Source organism: Petromyzon marinus, chromosome 33 (genome assembly GCF_048934315.1).
Source record: "Petromyzon marinus isolate PM22_M1 ecotype Great Lakes invasive population chromosome 33, UKy_Petmar_22M1.pri1.0, whole genome shotgun sequence".
NCBI classification, from domain to species: Eukaryota; Metazoa; Chordata; class Hyperoartia; order Petromyzontiformes; family Petromyzontidae; genus Petromyzon; species Petromyzon marinus.
Window position 1 is genome coordinate 4,135,983 of NC_133699.1, and position 23,395 is coordinate 4,159,377.

The 23,395-nt window shown below is 51.9% G+C and overlaps 1 protein-coding gene across 1 annotated transcript in view; it reads right to left on the bottom strand.

Annotated features, from left to right (window-relative positions):
- Positions 1-23,395, bottom strand: part of LOC116948332 (protein kinase C epsilon type-like) — a 145,151-nt gene that overhangs the window by 89,067 nt on the left and 32,689 nt on the right. The window contains exon 2 of the mRNA XM_076071460.1: positions 1,126-1,300. The gene's annotated coding sequence lies outside the window, so the exon portion shown is untranslated. The remainder of the gene's footprint in view (positions 1-1,125; positions 1,301-23,395) is intronic.

A 23,395-nucleotide genomic window follows, 5' to 3' on the forward strand; every position in this document is an offset into this window, starting at 1 on the left:
GGCCGCAGAAGCGCATCTGAAAGTGCGCGATGCGGTGACCGCCTTTGTTCGAATGCTAGCCAAAAATCCGCCGTTGCTGCGAGGATGACCGGAGTTCACGCGATGGTTTATGGCTTCTTGACGAGATCAGCGAGGTATTGTGGTTCATTTGTGGCAAGCGCTTTGTGTGTAATGAGTGCGACCTTATACAATTTGAGGTGCCCAGGTCAACACCGTCGTTTTGGGAGGAGGATGTAAGGGGTGGGGGGGGCTGAATACCTCCCCAAGGAAGCCCCCCCCCTGCTTAAGGCTCAGCACCACTTAGAAATTCTCATAGCCAAGTAAACAAAAAAAAATGTGTTGGTAAAATATTCCAACAGTAGTGGCGGGGTTTTTGTTTTTAAACTTCAAGTAATGTCGTGTGTATGCCAGTTCAGCCAACACCCCCTAACCATAAACACACATGTTTAGCCATAAACTTTTGTTTAAAGGTTCTTGAACGTTGACTGTGGCATGCGCCCTCCCGAGTTGTTATATGCCTCCCCCACCCACCACCTCACCCCCTCCCCCCCCCTTCAAACTTTAACAAGGTCGCGCTGCCCGGTTGGCCCATGTGGGCCCCATGAGGTCAGAGGATCAGAGAGGTTCCCCGACTATTCAGAGCCAAAAGAGGGCCAGAAATGTCCTGACTTTTGGACCACCCTGTACACGAATAACAAATTCACTAAATTTGTGTTGTTTACAGGTAAAGCCCACGTAGGTCTTTTGCAGAAGCGACCTGGCCGCAAATGATAGCTCAACAAAGTGGCTTGTCGCGTGGAAATGTATTGTAGTCCAATGCACGCGACCACGGGAAGAGAGACAATCATACTCCGAATATGCATGCGTCCGAACCCACGACCTCCTGTATACCAGGCGAGAAGGTTAACATCTCGCCACCGTGGCACCCACAACATAACATTTTAGTGCCATCTATGAAGGGAAAAGTAGCTTAACACACGTGTTTGTTATTATACCATCATTATGCAATGTGACACAATCCCAATCGTTCAGGATTTAATCAACAGAAGCAATACAAATCGTATTTGATACGTTGAGAATTCGATTACGGTGCTCATCCTGGACCATGCGATGAGGTCCAATTACCGTGCACTCCGAGTTAGTCATTGATGGGGTTTGCAGGGTGGCGCAGTAGTGACATCTCGTCCCTCGCAGCAAGAAGAGCCTCGGTTCGATTCCTGCCGCCTCCGTGTGGAGTTTGTACGTTCTCCAACCTGCTCTGCATGGGTTTCCTCCCTGTTCTCCGATTTCCTCTCATCGCCTGCATACGAACAATGTCACACAATGCATATGGCAACATCGCCCCCATACGGCGAAAACTTGGTAGGACCCCTCTGAAAAAAGGTACACGGATTGAGACTCGGTGAGGCTTTTCTGAGTAAACAAACGTAATAATAACAAACAAAATAATAATAATAAGAGTGTTGGCTGATTGCCCAGGTGCAGGAGGTAACTAAGTCCAGCTCAGGTTATCCCGTCTGGAACGCGCTGGCAGTGGCTTCATCAGCGTTTTCTCACAGAGAGACCTATAGACCAGGGACGTGGGGTCAGGGGAGGCAGATACAGGAAGAGACGAGAGGTGAGGCAGCGACGAGCTCAGCCTCCCCTCTGATTGCGCAACCCCTCAGAAACTGGATGGAGCGCGGGCAATAAGCGCGTGCCTGTTACCATCTCAGTATGTCACCAATGTAATGTTTGTAGACCCCTTCATTTCATGTCCTCGCCTTCCATACTCCAGCTAACTTAGTTCACGTACGTGTATAAAGATATTCAGGCTCGCTGGTCTCGTCATGAAACTGCAATGAAAAAGCACCAGGGGAGGCAGCTATCACATCTGCCTCACTGAGGACACGCCCCCTCAGTGAGGCCACGCCCCCCTCAGTGTGTGAATCTGGCTCTTGACACTAGCCAGTGCCTCCCCAGCCATTGACCTCACCGCACGTCACTGCTATAGACTTACATCGAGACCCATAGACTCACATCGAGACCCATAGACTCACATAGCCACCCATAGACTCACATCGACACCCACAGTCTGGAACGCGCTGGCAGTGGCTTCAACATCAGCGCTTTCTCACAGAGAGACCCATAGACTTACACAGAGGCCAATGGGCTTACATAGAGACCCATAGACTTTTATTGAGACCCACAGTCTGGAAAGCGCTGGCAATGGCTTCATCATGAGCACTTCCTCTAGCAGACAGGCCGTTCGTAGCCCGCACAGCTTCCCAGGGGAACTGGTCTGGTGCAGCATCATCATCACCATTACATTTGTGTTCCAGTTATAAATGAATTCCACCTCCACGCATTATCACCTGAGACTGGAAGTCCCGAGGCGGACTCTGTTAGCCTCCTCCATCCGGAGCCAGGAGCCGCCAATGTTATTTTTTTAATACAAAATTGAGCTATCAAGTTGCTGGGAGCGCTTTCAGTAGCGCTGATAACAATCGTCGCCCCTCGGCTTGCGGGAGGCACCCTTGCCGACGTCCGGCTGAATTTGACAGCAGGTGACCAGGTCCATGTGACCAAGTCAATTTGACACCAAGTGACCAAGTCAATGTACATGTTTGCTGTTGCTTTAACCCACGTGGAGCCTCTCACGGCACAAACCTGCCACCCAAAGCGCCCTCGTCACGTTACAATAGCAAACACGACTCTGTCGTACAACTTCGCTCATATCGCACCAAATCTACAAGATTTATAGCCCGCCCTCGTCGGTGGAACTGCATTTTGTGTTTAGTTTGTTGACCTTCCCCCGCACCTCCGATTAGCACGGTTGGCCACGTGCCGCGGCTAGAGAAGTTCAAGGTGCGTAACGCACAGATGAAGCGGCTCGCGAGGTCTGGCGAATGCCTGCGCGCTCCGAATGGACGTGCCCACCTTGAGGTTCGTTTCAACTTTGCTGGACAACTCAGGCCTCGAAGGCGGCGGAGTGGCAAGTGGAAATCAATCAAATCAATTGGGGGGTGGGGTAGGCGGCGGGGGGTGGGGGGCAGATTTAGATTTTCGTTGCAAGTTCAAATGCGAGCGTTTAATGTTGAACAGCCCTATGAGGTTACACGAAAAGGCGCGACTGATGATTGGTTGATGAAGGTAGACAAATGTGACTCATCCATTGATAACGCTGAATTATTAATACTGTCATGGCAATCATCATCGTCGTCGTCGTCCATGATCAATCCACTGCTGGATGAAGGCCTCTTGCAAGCCGTCGCCACACGTCACGGTCTCGCAAATGTCACCCTCCATCAAAGCGCCTGAACCTGATGTGGCACAAAGACTCCACGTGTTAAATCGGCGCGTGTTAACCCGCTGTGAGATCACGTTTTAAAAAAAAACAAAAGGCGAAAGTGCAGCCAATGCGTTTCTCACTGAAGACACTGCTGCTGCTGCCTCCCACTAAACTTCTCTCTCTCTCTCGAGGGTACGTCGGCCTACTCTTTCACCTTACCCCAAACCACCTGAACTCAAACTTTTTTTTTTGACCAGGTAAGGCCCACTGAGCTATGTAGCTCTTTTTCAGAAGCAACCTGGCCACAAATGATAGTTCAACGAAATGTGGCTTATCGTGTGAAAATTTATAGCAGTAGTCAAATGCTACGAACGCGTGATTTTGATTCTAAAATGTGGAGGGAAAAACCAGAGGACCCGGAGAAAATTCCACGCGACCACGGGGAGAGAGACACCGCAAACTACAAATATACATTCATATATACAAATATACAGCAGCAGGCGTCAAGGGTCGGGATCGAACCAACGACCTCCTGTATACCAGGCGAGGGAGTCATGGCAATCGTGATGATGATGATGATGAGAGAGAGACACCGCAAACTACAAATATAGAGCAGGCGTCAAGGGTCGGGATCGAACCCACGACCTCCTGTATACCAGGCGAGGGAGTTAACATCTCATAGCCACCGTGATGATGATGAGAGAGAGACACCGCAAACTAAAAATATACAGCAGGCGTCAAGGGTCGGGATCGAACCCACGACCTCCTGTATACCAGGCGAGGGAGTTGACATCTCATAGCCACCGTGATGATGATGATGATGATGAGAGAGAGACACCGCAAACTACAAATATAGAGCAGGCGTCAAGGGTCGGGGTCGAACCCACGACCTCCTGTATACCAGGCGAGGGAGTTGACATCTCATAGCCACCGTGATGATGATGATGATGAGAGAGAGACACCGCAAACTACAAATATAGAGCAGGCGTCAAGGGTCGGGGTCGAACCCACGACCTCCTGTATACCAGGCGAGGAAGTTGACATCTCATAGCCACCGTGATGATGATGATGATGAGAGAGAGACACCGCAAACTACAAATATAGAGTAGGCGTCAAGGGTCGGGATCGAACCCACGACCTCCTGTAAACCAGGCGAGGGAGTTAACATCTCATAGCCACCGTGATGATGATGATGAGAGAGAGACCGCAAACTACAAATATACAGCAGGCGTCAAGGGTCGGGATCGAACCAACGACCTCCAGTATACCAGGCGAGGAAGTTAACATCTCACCACCTACTGATTGACTACCTGTTTATGTTGAGTAGACAGAGGGTAGGGGTTTTAAAATAAAAAAAAACATGGAGTACAAAAATTCCCACAGACGTTAACTTTAACATTTATAATAATTTCCTTTATCCTAAAATAAAGAAAATAATAACCTCATGCCTCTTTTTTTTCAAAGAGGATTCTGCTTTTGGGGATCTTTGGCCAAAGCCATGGACGTTTGGCTTCGTGCGAGAGGAAATCTGAGAACCACACAAACAAGAGGGTTACGAACTAAAACCCTGCACGGATGGATTCAAGAATCCATTGCTCTCACTGTCATCTCGTGGACAAGCACCACTTAGCCATCATGTTAGTTTTGTTGATGTCAAGAATGCCAGAGAAACGGCGATGATGTTGAATATCAATCGCATAAATTAACGGCAATCTAATCCCAAACCGTCCGATACAAAACAAACTGAAACACTCTTTGGGCCTGGCAATAAAAATGTCACTCACCTCAAGATGCAGAGTCCTCTCTCCACGCGCGGAACGCAAACACAAATCGTGCTTTATTTTAATTGCGGTGGATAAGAGTTCACCATGGCAACCCGAGCTCCCATTGGTCCATGGTGTTCTGTACAGAGGGAGCCTCTTGCCAAGTTGCCATGGCAACAGATGCACAAAACAATAGCGTTTTACTAATTGTTATGAATCACGCACCCTCCAAACTCTCTCGACACACACACACACACGGAGACAACGGTTCCCCCCACCCCAATCCCCTTAAGCTACTTTCATTTTTAGTCGAGTCAACCCGGGGAAAGCCAATGGATAGGTTTCGGATTCTTACTTGACATCATCGCTAGCTGCGGGAAAGAATTGAACCCCAGGTGGCTGGGTTTCTAGGGCAGCGCGCAAATCACTTTTCCCCCGCCTAACACCTTCACGCGAACGCCCGTATGCATTGCTCACACACACTGTACTGTGTACAAAGACACAAAGACACACACCCGGATAGCTTGCTGAGATTATTGTGGCAAGTGATGTTAGCGAGCGCCTATTACGACTGGCACTGCGCGCGATGGGATGTGACCAATCGCCAACACGCCCGGCCGCGTTTGTCATCGCAGTGCTGGTGTTCACACAACGCACTCGGTACTCATTTAAGGCTGAGTCGACCTATGGGGAGGCTCTCAGCACCGGTTAAAATATTCGTCATTCGATGTTGGTCGTGGGCGCGAATCTAATTCGAGTCAGCGAGTTTCGGAGTGCAGTTGGGCTACCGCTCTATGGTGCACAATGGGAAGCGATCCCAACCCCGAACCCCAACCCCGAACCTCAATCCTAACCCAAACCCCAATCCTTAACCTTAACCCCAACCCCTAACCCCAAACATAACCCCGACCCTAACACCAACCCCAACCCCTAACCTCAATCCTTAACCCCAACCCCTAACCCCAACCCCGAACCCCACCCCGTAACCCCAACCCTTAACCTCAATCCTAACCCAACCCCCAATCCTAACCGAACCCCCAATCCTTAACCCCAACCCCAAACATAATTCCGACCCTAACACCAACCCCAACCCCTAACCCCAACCCCTAATCCCAACCCTAACCCTACCCATAACCCCAACCTTAACCCCAACCCCTAACCTCAATCTTACCCCAAACCCCAATCCTTAACCTTAACCCCAACCCCTAACCCCACACATAACCCAAACCCCTAACCTCGATCCTAACCCAAACCCCAATCCTTAACCTTAAACCCAACCCCTAGCCCCTAACCCCCAACTCCAGCCCCTAACTTCAAACCCTAAAACCTGACCCCTAATTCCAACCCATAACCCCTACCCCTAACCTCTAACCCCAACCCCTAATCCCTAACTCCAACCCATAACCTCAACCCTAACCCCAACCCCTGTAACCAAGACGGTGAACCCCGAGTCTCCCCTTCCCCTAACCCCAACCCCTGTAACCAAGACGATGAACCGCGAGTCTCCCCTTCCTCTAACCCCAACGCCTGTAACCAAGACTGTGAACCCCGAGTCTCACCTTCCCCTAACCCCAACCCCTGTAACCAAGACGGTGAACCCCGAGTCTCACCTTCCTATAACCCCAACCCCTGTAACCAAGACGGTGAACCCAGAGTCTCACCTTCCCCTAACCCCAACCCCTGTAACCAAGACGGTGAACCCCGAGTCTCACCTTCCTATAACCCCAACCCCTGTAACCAAGACGGTGAACCCAGAGTCTCACCTTCCCCTAACCCCAACCCCTGTAACCAAGGTGGTGAACCCCGAGTCTCACCTTCCCCTAACCCCAACCCCTGTAACCAAGACGGTGAACCCCGAGACTCACCTTTCCCTAACCCCAACCCCTGTAACCAAGACGGTGAACCCCGAGTCTCACCTTCCCCTAACCCCAACCCCTGTAACCAAGGCGGTGAACCCCGAGTCTCATCTTCCCCTAACCCCAACCCCTGTAACCAAGGCGGTGAACCCCGAGTCTCACCTTCCCCTAACCCCAACCCCTGTAACCAAGACGGTGAACCCCGAGTCTCACCTTCCCCTAACCCCAACCCCTGTAACCAAGACGGTGAACCCCGAGGCTCACCTTCCCCTAACCCCAACCCCTGTAACCAAGGTGGTGAACCCCGAGTCTCACCTTCCCCTAACCCCAACCCCTGTAACCAAGACGGTGAACCCCGAGTCTCACCTTCCCCTAACCCCAACCCCTGTAACCAAGACGGTGAGCCCCGAGTCTCACCTTCCCCACAAAAGGACATCCTTGGGAGTTCCCACGTTGTTCTCATGCAGAGTTTCTCTGTCGGTTATTTACTTCAGAATAACAATTCGCGTTCCTCTCTGCGTACACCCCCACCCTCAATAACCCACGTCGACCCGCATGGTGAAGTATGGTCAAACACCCCCCCCCCATGTCTGGTACGGAGTTTGTAGTCCTCCGGTGGGTTGAGGGCTGTAGATATTCAATTATTTACAATTTTAATACACTATCTCATTCAGGTGATTATTATTATACGTTGACATTTCTTTTGCTCAACCGCAGCTCTCACCTTGAAAACGAGACTCACGATGCCCTCGTTCCTTTATAAAGGTCATCTCTAAATCTGGCTATTCGAGTGATTATTGATATTTAAAAAAAATCCCAAAGCTTTGTTAATCCTCGACTGGATAAGGGTAATTCCGTTATCGGCAGGAGTTTGGCAAAAATGCGGCTTTTTGGCTGCCCCCTTGCGGGTCTTTGGATGCCCCCCTTGCGACTCTTTGGCTGCCCCCTTGCGGGTCTTTGGCTGCCACCTTGCGACTCTTTGGCTGCCCCCCTTGCGACTCTTTGGCTGCCCCCCTTGCGACTCTCTGGCTGCCACCTTGCGGGTCTTTGGCTGCCCCCCTTGCGACTTTTTGGCTGCCCCCTTGAGACTCTTTGGCTGCCCCCTTGCGATTCTTTGGCTGCCCCCTTGCGACTCTTTGGCTGCCCCCCTTGCGACTCTTTGGCTGCCACCTTGCGGGTCTTTGGCTGCCCCCTTGCGACTCTTTGGCTGCCCCCCTTGCGACTCTTTGGCTGCCCCCCTTGCGACTCTCTGGCTGCCACCTTGCGGGTCTTTGGCTGCACCCTTGCGACTTTTTGGCTGCCCCCTTGCGACTCTTTGGCTGCCCCCCTTGCGACTCTTTGGCTGCCCCCCTTGCGACTCTTTGGCTGCCCCCCTTGCGACTCTCTGGCTGCCACCTTGCGGGTCTTTGGCTGCACCCTTGCGACTTTTTGGCTGCCCCCTTGCGACTCTTTGGCTGCCCCCCTTGCGACTCTTTGGCTGCCCCCTTGCGACTCTTTGGCTGCCCCCTTCCTGGTCTTTGGCTGCCACCTTGGGGCCGACTGCCAGCGTGTACGTGTTCGGCTTACGTATAAAGGTGGCAACCCTCCTCGCCGCTGATGTTGTTAGCCGTGCCCAGGAATCAAACTCATGGAGGGCCTGGTTCGCAGTGCCGTGCGCCGTGCATGCGGGGGCATTCAGTGAAATGTGACCGTCAGTCGCCACCTCGTGGACACAAGTAGCATTGTGGTCGTCGCAGCTTTGAAGAAGTTACGCTTTGAAACTCCATTCGCACTTGTCTGTATCCGCTGCCGTCCTGTTCCTTATTCCTATAACATGTATGTAGAACTTCTTTCGCACCGTACGTCGCCAACCGTTTCTAATCGTAAGTGCAAGCAACTTATTTGTTAAGAACCCTGTTTAGGCTTGTTGTCCTTCCACCGCACCTCCGGTTAGCACGCATTGGCTAACGCACGGTGTTCAACACACAACAACGAGCATACAAACAGAATACGAGTCGACTCTCCTCGCTCCGATTTGTGTTGTGTTGGGAGGTCATGGTGACAGGACGGTTCGGGGAAACTGCACCGGGCACCCCGACGATCGACGTGGCGTCGATTCCTGGCCAGGGCTATTTTCTGTAATCGAGTGACACGTGAATAGCCACGGGAGGACAGCTGCGAGCTTCTGGAGGCCTCCATCCGCTCAGCAGTGGTCACATCGCAGAGCCACGATGCCGATGGCTTTTTTTTTTGTAAACTCTGAAGAAGAAAAATAAACTAAAACATCAGAACCGTGGCGTTTCACGAGGAACGACGGTTTGCTGAACCCTGCCCGTTCTACCCCAACCACAACATCAACACCCGCCGCCGTTCACCACTAAGTGGCGGTGGTGTCACACTGAGGCCACGCGCAGGGCTTGAAGGGCCCGCTGCTGGCAGGAGGTCACGGAACAGACCCAGGTGTCCCCTGGGGTTCACTGGCTGAGATGCCCGACTACCACAACCATAACAAAGACAAAAAGACAACCCCCCCCCCCCCCCCACGTATAGCCTTAAACGGACTGTTGGGGCAAGTGCTGTTTGCGAGTGGCGCCTATGAAGGCCGGCACGGCACGCGAGGAGGCGGGGTGGCCAGACACCACGCCCGGCCGTCTTTGTCTCCCCAGTGGCGACGTTTGTCCACAGCACACCAGGTACTTATTTGAGGCTGAGTCGACCACCGGCGCAACCTCCCACACTCCTCTCTACCCCGCGTCAATGCGTCTCCCCTCCCCGATTCAATTCAATTGACGCGGGGTTTGTTCCATCGCTTCCACGGATCGCGAGTGCCGTGGGGAATCCGTATCCCGATCCATCGGATGCCCCCCCCCCCACTCCCACCATAAGCAGTGAATCCACTCCTCATGCATGGCCTGACGCATCCCATACGATTCATTTCACCGTGGCGTACGCTCGCGACGACGAGGATCAAGACGGCCTCGTCGCTCACGGGATTCTTCCAGGAGAAATGAAATATTCTGAAATAACGTTTGCTGTTTGTTGAATAAACTAAACCGTTCAACTAATTTTTGTTCGTGTCGACAGGTGAAGGTCCACCGAGCTGAAAAGCAATTTTTTTTTCAGAATCGACCCGGCCACAAATATCAGCCCAACGAAGTGGCTTATCATCATGTGGAAGTGTATAGCAGCCAAATACTCTAAACTCGTGATGTTGATTCTAATTGTGGAGGGAAAACCCGGAGGACCCGGAGAAAAATCCACGCGAACGCGGGGAGAGAGACACCGCAAACTCCAAATATACAGCAGGCGTCAGGGTCGGGATCGAACCCACGGACCTCCTGCATACCAAGCGAGGGAGTTAACATCTCGCCACTGAGGCCCACGGACTGGAGGGGCCCCAGAGGCGCCAGGCGATGAAGCGGAGAAGGGGGAGATGGAGAGGAGGAAGGGGGTCCACGTTTCATCCCTGCCACTAGGGACAGTGCCAACCGCGCTTCGCCACTTTTAGTGCGAAGAAAACTCAAAGACGGAGATTCCCCGTATAGCCATACAGACTGTTGGAGCCAGTCCTATAAGCGAGCGCCTACTAGGGCAGCGTTCTTCATTGCAATTGGTGACACCTCCCCCACCCCCATCATCATCATCATCATCATCCTCGTGCTGCTGTCAAACCCCCAATGGTTTCAAATGCGTGGCGGTCCTCACACTGGTGATGTCTTATCGGCGTAAGCGGTCCCGTTTAAAAATGAGTCAAGAACGCCGTATGAGGTGCCTGCATAGCACGCGAGCGGGTGGTGTGATCACCACCTCACCGGACCACCTTTTTACCCCCAAGTGTTGATGTTTACACACCGCAGCAGGTACTCATCTGACGTTGAGTCAACCTTTGCATAGGGGTCGGCAAACCAAAATAACGAGAAGAGGCACTTTTTTCGAATTCGGTAAAAAAAAACAAAAAAAATAATCCTCAATATTTCAAGAGCCGCAAATGCATGTGAACAGGAGACGGGGATCCTGAATGAACAGCGGCACGAAGCAGCCCTTTCCTGACGTTCATGCGTGAAATTACGAAGCACCTCCGATTAGCACGGTTGGACACGTACGGTGCGAACTAAGTTCAACAGACGTGCATACAAAGAGCCCGCATGCGACTCCCGATCCGGAGGTTTGCCGACCTCTGACCTGGCAGATGCCCAAAAAAACTGTTTCAGATATACCCCACTGATGTCAGCCCTGAGCGGGAATCGAACTCAGGTCGCTGGTGTTCGCAGTATGGTGCGCTAACCACTACGACGTCACCGTTAACCAAAGATCCCCCGAATAGCCTTAACACACTGTTGGGGCAAGTGTTCACAGCGAGTAGCACCTGTGAAGGCACACGAGCGGTTGGGTGGCCAACACCACGCCCGACCGCCTTTGTCTCCCCACTGGCGATGTTTACACACCGCACCAGGTACTAATTTGAGGCTGAGTCGACCTAGGGGAGGCCCAGAACCGGCCGTGAGCGGGAATTCAACTCGGGGTTTGGGGGTTCGTAGCGCAGCTGTAGCGCTAACCGCTACGCTCACCGCTCCCCCGCGCAGCTCGAACCAAGCACAGCGACACAGGCACACGCAGCGCGACACAACGCGTGGACGGGTGACAACCCACGATGATTCGCTTTGCGGGAAGCCCACACTTGAGCATTCTCGTTCGCGCGGCCTCCGCGCGGCCAGGCGCCGATGTCGTCGACTCGGTCACGGCTCTACGACCCAGCGAGTTGCGGCGGAAAGAGCAGCATGGGCCTTCGTGCGCCCTCCTCACCCCCCACCATCCCGCTCCCCCATACCACGACCGATATCGCGAGCTCTCGATCCCCTTTCGCCCGCCAGTGGCGTAGTCACGACATCGTCAGCTCAGGGGGATGCGGCAACCGGTCAGCTGTGTGTGGGGCGGGGGGGGCGGGAGAGGTGGGGGTGGGGTGACCGACAATTTGATTTGTCTCGCGCGCTCGCACCCAGGCTATTACGTATCGCCGCTCCTCTTGCCTGAATCGAATCGTTCTGCTCACGGTCTCGAACACTTAGCGCTGCGTAGGGGGCTGTCGCCTTTTCACAAGGGGCAGCCCCAACTCGTAGCTTTGACCACTTGGGGGGGGGGGGGGGGTAAGGCATCCTCTGCCTCCACACGAGTACGCCACTCCTCACCGCACATCGCAATTCTGCAGCACCTCGTGCCTCCATCTGCGCAGCGTTTCGTAGCTCTGCTATTTACTTACTAAACTATTTACTTACTAAACTATTTACTTACTAAACTATTACTTACTAAACTATTACTTACTAAACTATTTACTTACTAAACTATTTACTTATTAAACGATTTACTTACTAAACTATTTACTTACTAAACTATTTACTTACTAAACTATTTACTTACTAAACTATTTACTTACTAAACTATTTACTTACTAAACTATTTACTTACTAAACGACAACTTGAGCCATAGAGCTCTTATTTTCAGAAGCGGCTTGGCTCTCACAAATGATGGCTCAACGAAGTGGGGCTTGGCACGTGGAAATGTCCAGCAGCACAAACACTCTGCACGCGTGATGTTGATTATAATTGTGGAGGAGGAGGAGGAAAAGCCGGAGAAAAATCCAGACGTCAGAGTCGGGATCGAACTCACGACCTCCTGCATACCAGGCTGTTCATGTGGAGAGAGCGGAGAGAGACACATCGAGGGAAAGAGAGAGTTGAGAGGACAGAGAGTGGAGTAGAGAGAGAGTGGAGAGGGGATATTGAGAACCGCGGCGTAGCTTAATGGACCCAGAGGGCAACAGCAACGCGCGCTTTGATGCACGAATCCGCTCTATTAACAAAGACAAAGATCTCCCGTATAGCGTAAACAGATCGTTGGGGCAAGTGCTGTTTGCGAGCACCAATGAATGCCGGAACGGCACACGACGGGGTGGGTGGCCAGCACCACGACCGACCGCCTTTGTCTCCCCAGTGGCGACGTCTACACACCACAACAGGCACGTATTTGAGGCCGAGTCGACATAGGGGAGACCCAGGACTGGTTCAAACAATCGTCACTGGTGTTGGTGGCTATGAGCGAGAATCGGCCTCGGGTCGCCGGGTTCTTCGCGCAGCACGGTAGACCGCTACACCACACACAACAACAACAACACAGCCGCCGTTCGCTACTGGGTGGCGGTGACGTCACCACGGCGACTGTGCCAGGCCAGGTGCACTTTGAGGTCACGTGAAGTGTCGAAGGCTCGCTGACAGGAAGGTCACGGGACAGACCCAGGTGCCATGGGTTGACCGACTGAGATGACTGACTGGCAGATGCACCACCTATGCCCCCCTACTGTGCCAATTTGCTTTATTTTATCCGCCCGTTGTTGTGAGCGTCGCTCCTCTGCCCTCCGTTGTTTTGGAGGGCGACTGCCTCCAACTGACCAGGAACGTCCTTCAGGAGCCTCCTCCAGAACACACACACACAACAAAAACGTCTCACCTGACACCCGACGCAGGAGTAGAGAGCACGTGGGAACTCCGTGTGCCCGGCTGGGCTGCAATTATCCAATTAACATTCCTCACGCTCTTCACCTGAACTCGGCCACTCTTAAACTTTCCCACCGATTCCCACCACTTCCCCCCCCCCGACCACCCACCCACACACCCCCACCCCTTGCTTCCCCCCTCAAGAGCGTAGCGAGTCCAGTGTGAATACACGGGCAATGATAAGTGGATAATTCTGGGCACACTAGGGCCACGCTACGCAACTAGACTTGGGTGTTGCGGTGGCGAAATGTTAACTACCTCGCCTGGTACACAGGAGGTAGTGGGTTTGATCCCCGACCCTGATGTTTATTGTATATTTGGAGTTTCCATGTCTCGCTCCCCGTGGTCGAGTGGATTTTTGTCTCTGGATCCTCTGGTCCCCCCCCCCACATTTAAAATCAACATCACGCGTTTAGCGTGCTTGGCGGCAATACCTTTCCACACGATAAGCCACTTCGTTGAGCTATTATTTGTGGCCAGGTCCCTTTAAAAAAGAGAGCTGTGTAACTCAGCGCTCCTTGCCTGATTCATATTCTTGGTTCTTTCGGTAAAGTCACGTATTATTTTATTGGTTCCCTTCTACGTGACTTTACCGAAAGAACCAAGAATATAATAGTTTAAAAGTTTGCTACATCGAGATCCATGGGCTTACACAGCTCCCCAGACTAGCACAGAGACATTGATATTTGCCGTTCACCAAAAACATGTGATTTCACGCATCGATGTTCTGTATAAGCTATGCACAGCTGAATGAGCTATGAATAGCCGTGCTTGCTATGAACAGCTGAGTGAGTTATGAACAGCTGTGCCTGCTAAAAATGTCTGTGTCCTACGAAGATGGATGTGTGCTATGAATAGCTGCGATTTCTGTGAATATGTTTGTGCTCTGCATAGATATCCTTGCTATAAACATGTGTGTGCTATGAATAGCTAAGTGAGCTATTGACAGCTGTATTTGCTATGAACAGCTTTTTCTGGTATGAATTGCTAAGTATGCTATGAACCACTGAGTGGGCTGTAAACAGCTTGTAAAAGGTGATAGTAACGGTGTTAGTTTTGAAAAGTTGCGTCTGCTATGAATAGCTGTGCATATTATGAAGAGCTGACTGCGCTATGAAGAGCTCAGGGCGCGATTGTATTCAAAGGTTAAGTGAGCAGTGGCAAATTAAAATGTCTCGTATGAGACCTGTAGGGACTCTGTGACGTTGCTGTAACGTCACAAGCGACTCTGTGACGTCACAAGCGGCGCTGTGACGTCACAAGTGAGGTCAACGCCCATATTGGTTATCTGACACGTCGCTGTAACCAAAGACATCACTTGATCTGACGTCGGAAATAATGTCACATCCTTCACATCTACACACGGATGTTGTTTTGGTCTCTTCGAGTCAGTGTCGCATTCGCACTGCTCGAGAGAGGACGTGTTTGTGAACGCAGCATCTTATCAAGAACATGGCTGTGTTAATGATCGTGGTTCAGCGATTGCTGCTAGCAGTGCTGGTGCTTGCCCTTGGTTACTTCCTCAATTGTCACTTGGCAAAAAATGAACGGCAAAGGTTGAAGAACGGTCGAAAGCTCTCCTGGCAACAAAATGAGATAGACAATTTGAAGGTGGAAGGGCGGAAACTTCAGAAGGATTTGGGTCTCCTCCGTGATGTCGTGGTTACTATGCAATATCGACAAAGAATTGAGAAAATTAAACGGCAGACAGCTCAAGTGCGCAGCTCACGCGTGGAGGCCAGGCCGCCACCGATTGGTGGAGCCATTGAAGAGTCTACCATCAAGCTAGAGTCAACCGCAAAGTCCACCCCCATGGTTGAGGAGGCCAACTCATGTCATGAGAGTTTGGTGGAGGAGCCTATCGGCAAGGGAGTCAAGAAAAGGAAGCGCTTCGATTGTTTCAGAGCGTCCATCTTCAAACGGAAGACCTCACATGCAACCAAGAACAAGACACGGATGTCCCATGAAGCGCAAACACTCGCTCAAACAAACTCTTTGTAGCCGTAACACATTGTGGGGACCAGTGTGGTGAATGAACAGCTATGAAGGACGGTAAATAGCAAAAGTGGGTGGGTGGACAACACTATGCCCGGCCGCCTTTGTTTCCCCTATACTGACGTTTTCAGACTTCACCAATTACTCATTTCGGGCTGAGTCATCCTAGAGGAGGCCCAAACCAGGCTTAAATATTCACCACCACCATTGGTTGTCAGAGGGAATCGATCCGGGGTCACTGGGCCCACATCATCGCACGCCCACAGCGACCACTGACTGCTCCCCTCTACAAAGACAACGATCCCCCCCGTCTAGCCTTGACAGACTGTTGGGGGGAAGTGCCCCACTATGCGTAGAAAAACAAGCACATGTATACACTTGTACATGCGCATACTGTGAGTCATTCATTAAAGTTCCACGATATAGTATATTTTTTTACATGGCTTGTTATGAGTATGATTATCCATTCCAATTGCATGGCAGGTCCCTTCATCCTTTGTTTTCTGCACATTGAGTCCGTCTCGCAATGCACCTTCCTCCCCTTAGCTTGGCACACTTCAGCATCTGCAGCTGTGCCGACGATGGGCGGTGATCCACGTGTGCACCGTGAATTTTTGCCAAGCACGCTATGCAGAAGGCATTAACTCACAGCAGTGCATCCTGTGGGCCACCGAGTGAGTGCATGGTCGGTCACTGCAAAGTGAGTATAAAGTTGTCGTAAGAGCAGCGCGATCGTGCGCATCGCGAATTAACGCGATAATATTCTCACACGAACATTTGTACTTGTTTACAGCGAACTGACGACGTTTTTGGCCAGCAGATGGCAACAGAAAGTCATTTCGAAACGAAAACTCATCTCTGGCGCGGTGGTGAGAGCGCTGCACCGCCAGAGTTCGATTCCCAGCCACCGCTAACCTCTGAATTTACAATTTACTCACCAGCACGCCCGTGTGCTGACCTGGCAACGTATTGGCATGTTTTGTTTACGTGAGAATCCTCACTTAATCGGCTGTGTCGGGTGGTGGCGGGTTTAACGACGCATTTATATTTACGCGACCTAAGCCAAAATCCCCTCCTCTATTATTCGACAAAATTGTTCGCGACAGCTCCACCACCGCTAGTGACCACTACGCGTTACACTTCAATGGTTTTTGTTGCGAGACGCGTGATTTAAATGCTCGGTGACAACACCGCTCGGGCGTCGTCCATAGATAAATAATTCAGCCCCCCCCCCCTTTAAATATGACGTCACAAAGCTCTGCCCCCACCCCACCCCCCCAAAAAATATATAAAGCATGCTTCAAATCGCTTTAAACTATTGCCATTGTAGTGCGTATTTAATGTGGCGCTGCACTCTGATGTTGTTGGAGAAAACATTTATTAAGAAGTCTATTTAATTAAGTAGAACGTGTTGTCCATATGTATTTAAAGTTGCGCATTTTGATGTGACGTCACATTTCTCACCCCCCTCCCCTTGTCACACATCGTCACAAATGTCTGACCCCCCCCCCCCCCCCAGGTGCGTGACGTCATTTAGAAAACTCACGCCGAGACACGCAGAGACTCCTCTCCGATTTGACAGCGGCGAAGAAGCGGCAGTCTCGCGCAAACTCGCAAACTAATTATAGCTTTAGAACCCAGAAGAGTGTCCCGGGACACGCGCCAACAAAACAGAGGCCTTAGGAGTGCGCCTAAATGTCAACTTGTGTGCGCCAGGTTTAAATTAATTAATACATTCCAACCGGTCGTCTCAATTCACCGAGGTGTTACGGCCTACCCATGCCATAGGGGAGGTTCTGGGGGGGGTGGGGATGCGGGTGGAGGGGTTGAGCATACTTCACCACGGGTGGTTGTGAAGGCCTACCGATTCTGTTATCATTCGCCACCGATTTTAACCGCGGTGGGATCATAGCGCGGCGCGCTAACCACTGCGTCACCGCTCCACGCCCTGTGTGAGCAGGGATGATGTGCGCGCCCTTTATTTATTTGTCACACATAAAAGCATCGCACGATCAAAAAAAAAACAACCGCTGGAAGGTATTAATCAGCGCGTTGGGCCGCATCCCAAGGCACGCGATGTGAAGATGAATCGGAGAGAGTCACGCACAACCACAGAATAACGAACGTGTTTACACCTTCAGTGAGCGTCGTTCATGTAAACCACAGTGGCTGAGCACAGGCCCGAAAAAAAACACGCCAAGCGGTCAGCAACAAACAGCACGGCCTAAGTTGTAACGAGACCATGACAGTCTACCGCGCTTGTTCAGTTGAGCAACGCGATTTATGATAATAGAACTTTGGGAAGATAAAACAAAAAGAGACGACACAAGGAAAGATGCAGATGGAGAAGTAGCGTTACCTCTGCAGTTGTGATGGTGGTGGTGGTGCACCAAATCATGGTGTAGTTGAACATAGTGTGGTGATGGTGGTGGAACAGAGCGTGGTGGTGGAACAGAGTGTGGTGATGGTGGTGGAAGAGAGCGTGGTGGTTGTTGAACATAGTGTGGTGATGGTGGTGGAACATAGTGTGGTGGTGATTGAACAGAGCGTGGTGGTGGTTGAACTTAGTGTGGTGATGGTGGTGGAAGAGAGTGTGGTGGTGGTTTAACATAGCGTGGTGATGGTGGTGGTTGAACATAGTGTGGTGGTGGTTTAACTTAGTGTGGTGATGGCGGTTGAACACAGTGTGGTGGTGGTGGTTGATAACTACGTTGTGGATGAGACAACGCAGTCAGTGTCTGGTCGACCGAGGGATCAGCATGGGTGGAGGAATCAAAGAGTAAAGTTCACGTGGAACAGTGACCATGGTAGTAGCGATAGAAGAGTAATAGGGAGGCGACTTACCGCCGGTGAGTGAGTGGGTGACTGGGTGCCTGTGATCCAGCGCTTTGGACGAACGGGTTGGGGATCACGCAGATATTCCCAAAACTCCAAAACGCCCATCCGCTGCATGCGTGTACTAGCAGTTACAGAAGATGGCAGTGCAACAAGGTGTGTGTGTGTGTTGGACTAAGGTGATTTGTTCGTGAAGCTATCCCATTCGTGTCATCACGTCCCGCACATCAACAACAAAAAACACGAATTCGCTGTACATTTCAACGTAGCAGGATCCTCCTGATAAATACAAATATGAAAACTTAGCGAGGCGATGCTGAATACATGAATCACACGAAAAGCATGATCTGCACGAGGTCGCAACATTAACCTTTGGCCCGGTGTCTCACCGCCTCCCACAATGCTCCCGGCAACGGGAGCGGTGGCGCGGCAGTTAGCGCATTGCGCCACGAACCCGTTGTCACATGAGTTCGACATGCGACCGCGACTAACACCATCAGCGGCGGTTGAGATTGGTGAAGTATGGTCAAGCAACCACCGCTCCACGACCGACGCGACGTGCGGGCGCGCTCATCCAGCAGTTGATAGACAAAGGGGCCGTGACACACGACGCATCTTGCTACGCTGTTACGGCAAAAACAACGCACAGCACGACGAGGGAAGCGGACCCCGTGGTCTTCTACGAAACGCGCGTGGCCGGCAGTGCTCGTCGGCACGTGAAAGGAATGGCCCCGCTTGAGCTGGAGGATGGAGCACGCGTTAACGCGACCCCGAGTTGGAGCCCCGGTGAGAAGCCGGGTCAATGGGAAATGTGCGTGTGAACAGAGGTCTCGTTCGGACCTCGAGAGGCCCGGACATGTTCAGATTGTAAGGGAGGACAGCTGCACGAGAACACGCCTCGCGCGTACACGGCGCGTGCACGCAGCAAGGGACACACGGACGTACGGCCGTGCGGCCGTGCGTACACAGGCAAAGGGAGAGTGTCGTTAGCGAGGAGCACCGATGAAGTCCGGCACGGCACACGAGAGGGTGGCTTGGGTGTCCAGAACCACGCCCAGCCGCCTTTGCCTCCCTAGGTACTGATTTGAGGCTGAGTAGACCTGGGGGAGGGTCCCAGGACCGGTTCAGATAATCGTCATTGCTGGCGATGGCCATGGGCGGGAATGGAACTCAGTTAAACGGGTTCGTAGCTCGCAGTGCGCTAACCACGACGCTACCGCTCCACACACACACACGGAGACACACACGGACAAAGATCCCCCAGTATAGCCTTAACAGACTGTAGGGGAAAGTGCTGTTAGCGAGCACCTTATGAAAGCCGGCACGGCACACTAGAGGTGGGTGGCCAGCACCACGCCCGGCCGCCTTTGTCTCCCTTGTGGCGATGTTTACACATCGCAGCAGGTACTCATTTGAGGCTGAGTCGACCTAGGGGAGGCCCGGGACCGGTTCAAATCATCGTCACTAGTGGTGGCCGTGAGCGGGAATCGAACCCGGGTATTCAGGTTCGTCGCGCAGCGCGCTAACCGCTACACTACCGCTCTCCACACACACGCACGGACACACACACACAGACACACAACCCAAAAACACACCGACACACACACGGACACACACACACCAACACACACCGACACAGACACACACACATTCACACAGACACACACACATTCACACAGACACACCAACACACACAGACACACACACACAGACACTCACACAGACACACACACCGAGACACACACCAACACACACCGACACAGACACACACATTCACACAGACACACACACACGGACACACACGCACCAACACACACCGACACAGACACACAGACACTCACACAGACACACACACCGACATACACACAGACAGACACGCAGCATAAAAAACGCTTACTCCCTTCGCACTCTCGCCTATTTTTAGCCCCGGAATTCATCACCGGAGAGAAGTGGGGGTGGGGGGGGGAGGAGTTGGGGTGTGGGACATTCGTGGGGGAGCCCGGGTGACGTCAGCATCGTGGCGACGGGGTCGGTCCCGTGCCTGGGATCGAACCGTGCCGGTCGCAGTCGCAAGCACCGTGAAGGTGCTCGACCACGCCGGATTACAGAGGGCTCAGTCAGATGTCGGTGCAGTGCGTGGATTCGTGAATCTATCTGTGGGGAACGTTGGCGTGTTACTAGCCGGTATGCTCGGTGAGTTTTCTCCGGGCACCTCCGATTTCCTCCCACACTCACTCAGGGAATGTTAAACTATATATATATAAATACGATCAAATCGTTTGTAATGTACCATGTAAGACCCACTGAGCTAGAGAGCTCTTTATCAGAAGGCGCCTGGCCACAAATCAAGGCCGTAGCCATGGAGTCAAAATTGGGGGGGACCAAATCTTTCATGGGGTTTGGGGGTCCCCCACCCCCCCAGAAAAAAAATCTGAATTTGAAAACGAATTTCCTGACATTTCCTGCCTAAAATATTGCAAAATTCACTAACACATAGGATGGACTTTTGATAGATTTTTTTACAATAATGTCTAATAGTGTTATTGTATTACATTGCACTGTTTTTACTTTTTTACCATTTCTTGTTTCATTGTATGTAATGTTTGAGATTAGGGATGAATAAAGTACAACCATGACCGCAATCATATAAACAGACATCTATTTTATAGCAATATATTGGGGGGGACATTTTGAGCATCTTTGAATATTGGGGGGGGGGGGATGTGTCCCCCCCCCACTATACAGTATATTATAATTACGACCTTGCCACAAATGAGAGCTCACCGAAGTGGATTATCGCGTGGAAATGTATCGCGTCCAAATACTCAAAATGCGTATTCACAAATGTGGAGAGAAAACCCGGAGGACCCGGATAAAAAAATCTACGCGACCACGAGGAGAGCGAGAGAGACACGCAAACTCCAAGTATACAGCAGGCGTCAGCGTCGAGATTGAACCCACGACCACCTGCATACCAGGCGAGGTAGTTAACTTCTAGCCCTCCCGCACGAGAACCCAGGAGTCCTAAAGGCGATTGTTTTTTGTCATCCCCAGCACAGGATTGAAGGCCTCCCCACGCTGCTCGACTCGTCGGCGTTGTTTGACCATACTTCACCACGCTGGGCAGTAGGCGGCTTGGTCAAGGCTGGTGGACTTAGACGTGGATGCGTAGAACGTATAGACGTGCAGTGCAACAATTGACACAACACACACGTACAGAAACACAGAGGGAAAGATCCCCCGTATAGCCTCTATAAGATTGTTGGGGCAAATAGCGAGCACCTGTGAAGGTCGGCACGACACACGAGGGGGTGGGTGGCCAGCACCACGCCCGGCCGCCTTTGTATCCCTCGTGGCGATATTTTACACATCGCACCAGCTACTCATTTGAGACTGAGTTGACCTAGGGGAGGCCCAGGACCGGTTCAGATAATCGTCACCGGGTGTTGGCCATGAGCGGGAATCGAACTGGCGCCGCGGTGTTCGCAACGTAGGATGCTAACCGCTGCACCGCCGCTCCCCACGTGGCCTCCCCACGGAAACACACAGCGCACACACAACGTGCACGCAACTTCGATGCAGGGAACAATAACATTAGCGTTGCGCTCTTGTCGGTAGGGAAGTTGCTCTGGGCTCTTAGAGGCGCCCCGCGGAGTGAGGGAGTTGCTCCCTCTCAGCAAATCCCAAATCCGCTCTTACCTCGCGCGCGCATGATCTCATGTGCAAACATGAGATTTCAATTACCTCTGCGCGTGGACAGGGAATATCGGTGAGAGGATGGCGACTCCCTCCAGGAAGCACAGAGCGAGGGAATGAGAGTGGGGGGGGGGCAAACACTTCCCAGCATAGAACTGCACGTGCGTATTCGTCATCGTGATGATCTATTCCTCTTATTTCTTTTTTTCGTGCGGCTGATGTAGGAGCTGAGCAACAAATTTAATTTTCACTTTCAGGTGGTCAAGCCGGACAACCGCGTCAGGAGTAGCCCCGAGGGTCATCGTTGTGACGTCTCCTTCGTATGCGTGGATCGGGGCATTGTTCTACGTTTGTTCTGGATGACCACAATTGCACATTGAAGAGTTTTTTTTTTAATTTGTTATGGTCACGATCGTCATCATCGTCGTCGTCCTCATCATCATTATTGTCAACGTAATCACCATCATCATCATCATCCTCAACATAACCGTCGTCATCAACAAGCAGAAAATCCCACTATCGCTGGACAATGTCACCATCACCATGACCACCGTTGCGTCATGATCATGATAATTGCAGAGGGTTCGCGGTTGAATCCGGCAGGTCGCCCTGGTTATTCGATTTGCAGACGCGCATCTGAACGCGCGTGATGCGGCGGCCGTCTTCGTTCAACGGCGAGCCAAACTCCGCTGCAGCAAGGATATGAGCGGAGTTTGCGTGAGAGATCAACAAGGTATTGCGGTTCATTCGTGTCGAGCGCTTTTTTGTGTGTAACGAGCGCGACCTTTTCGCGAATTCGTTCGGCAAAACCGGAAGCCAATGCAGCTCGGCGAGCAGGAAGTCCTGTCAGCGGAACGACAGCTCAGAAGCAGAATGTGTATTCATTCTGGAGGGATCCGTTAAGCTATGAAGCTTCTTTTCACGGATGTCCAGTAGGGGCACGGGGTCAGAACGCTACAACAGCAAACGCAATGCAAGGACACGATAGCAAAGGGACAGCGGCCATATGCCTCGTAGGATCACGCGAAGCGAAACATGATTTCGAGCCTGGACAGAGTTTGGCTGGAGTGGCCGCTACGCACTAACCGGTTGGTATAGGGGACAGCAAGACGGCGAACACAGATAAGTTGATCCCCCTCCCTCCCTCCCCATACTGGACATCTGTCAAAAAGAGCTTTATAGCTCATCGGATTCCTACTTCCAGTCGGAATAAAGATTATTATTCTGAATTAAAAAAAACCTCCCACGTTTGTGCTCGCCGCTTTCACTACCTCGTACTGATCAGCGTTAGTGAAGTATGGTCAAGTAACCCCCCCCCGCCCACCGCACACCCGCATGGCAATCCAGCAGTGGATTGATAAAATACAAAGTCGCCACAGGTGAACATCCGCAAGCGACTGAAGGCTGCGTTATTGTTCTGCGCCTACAGCCGCTACTCGCATTAACTCTTT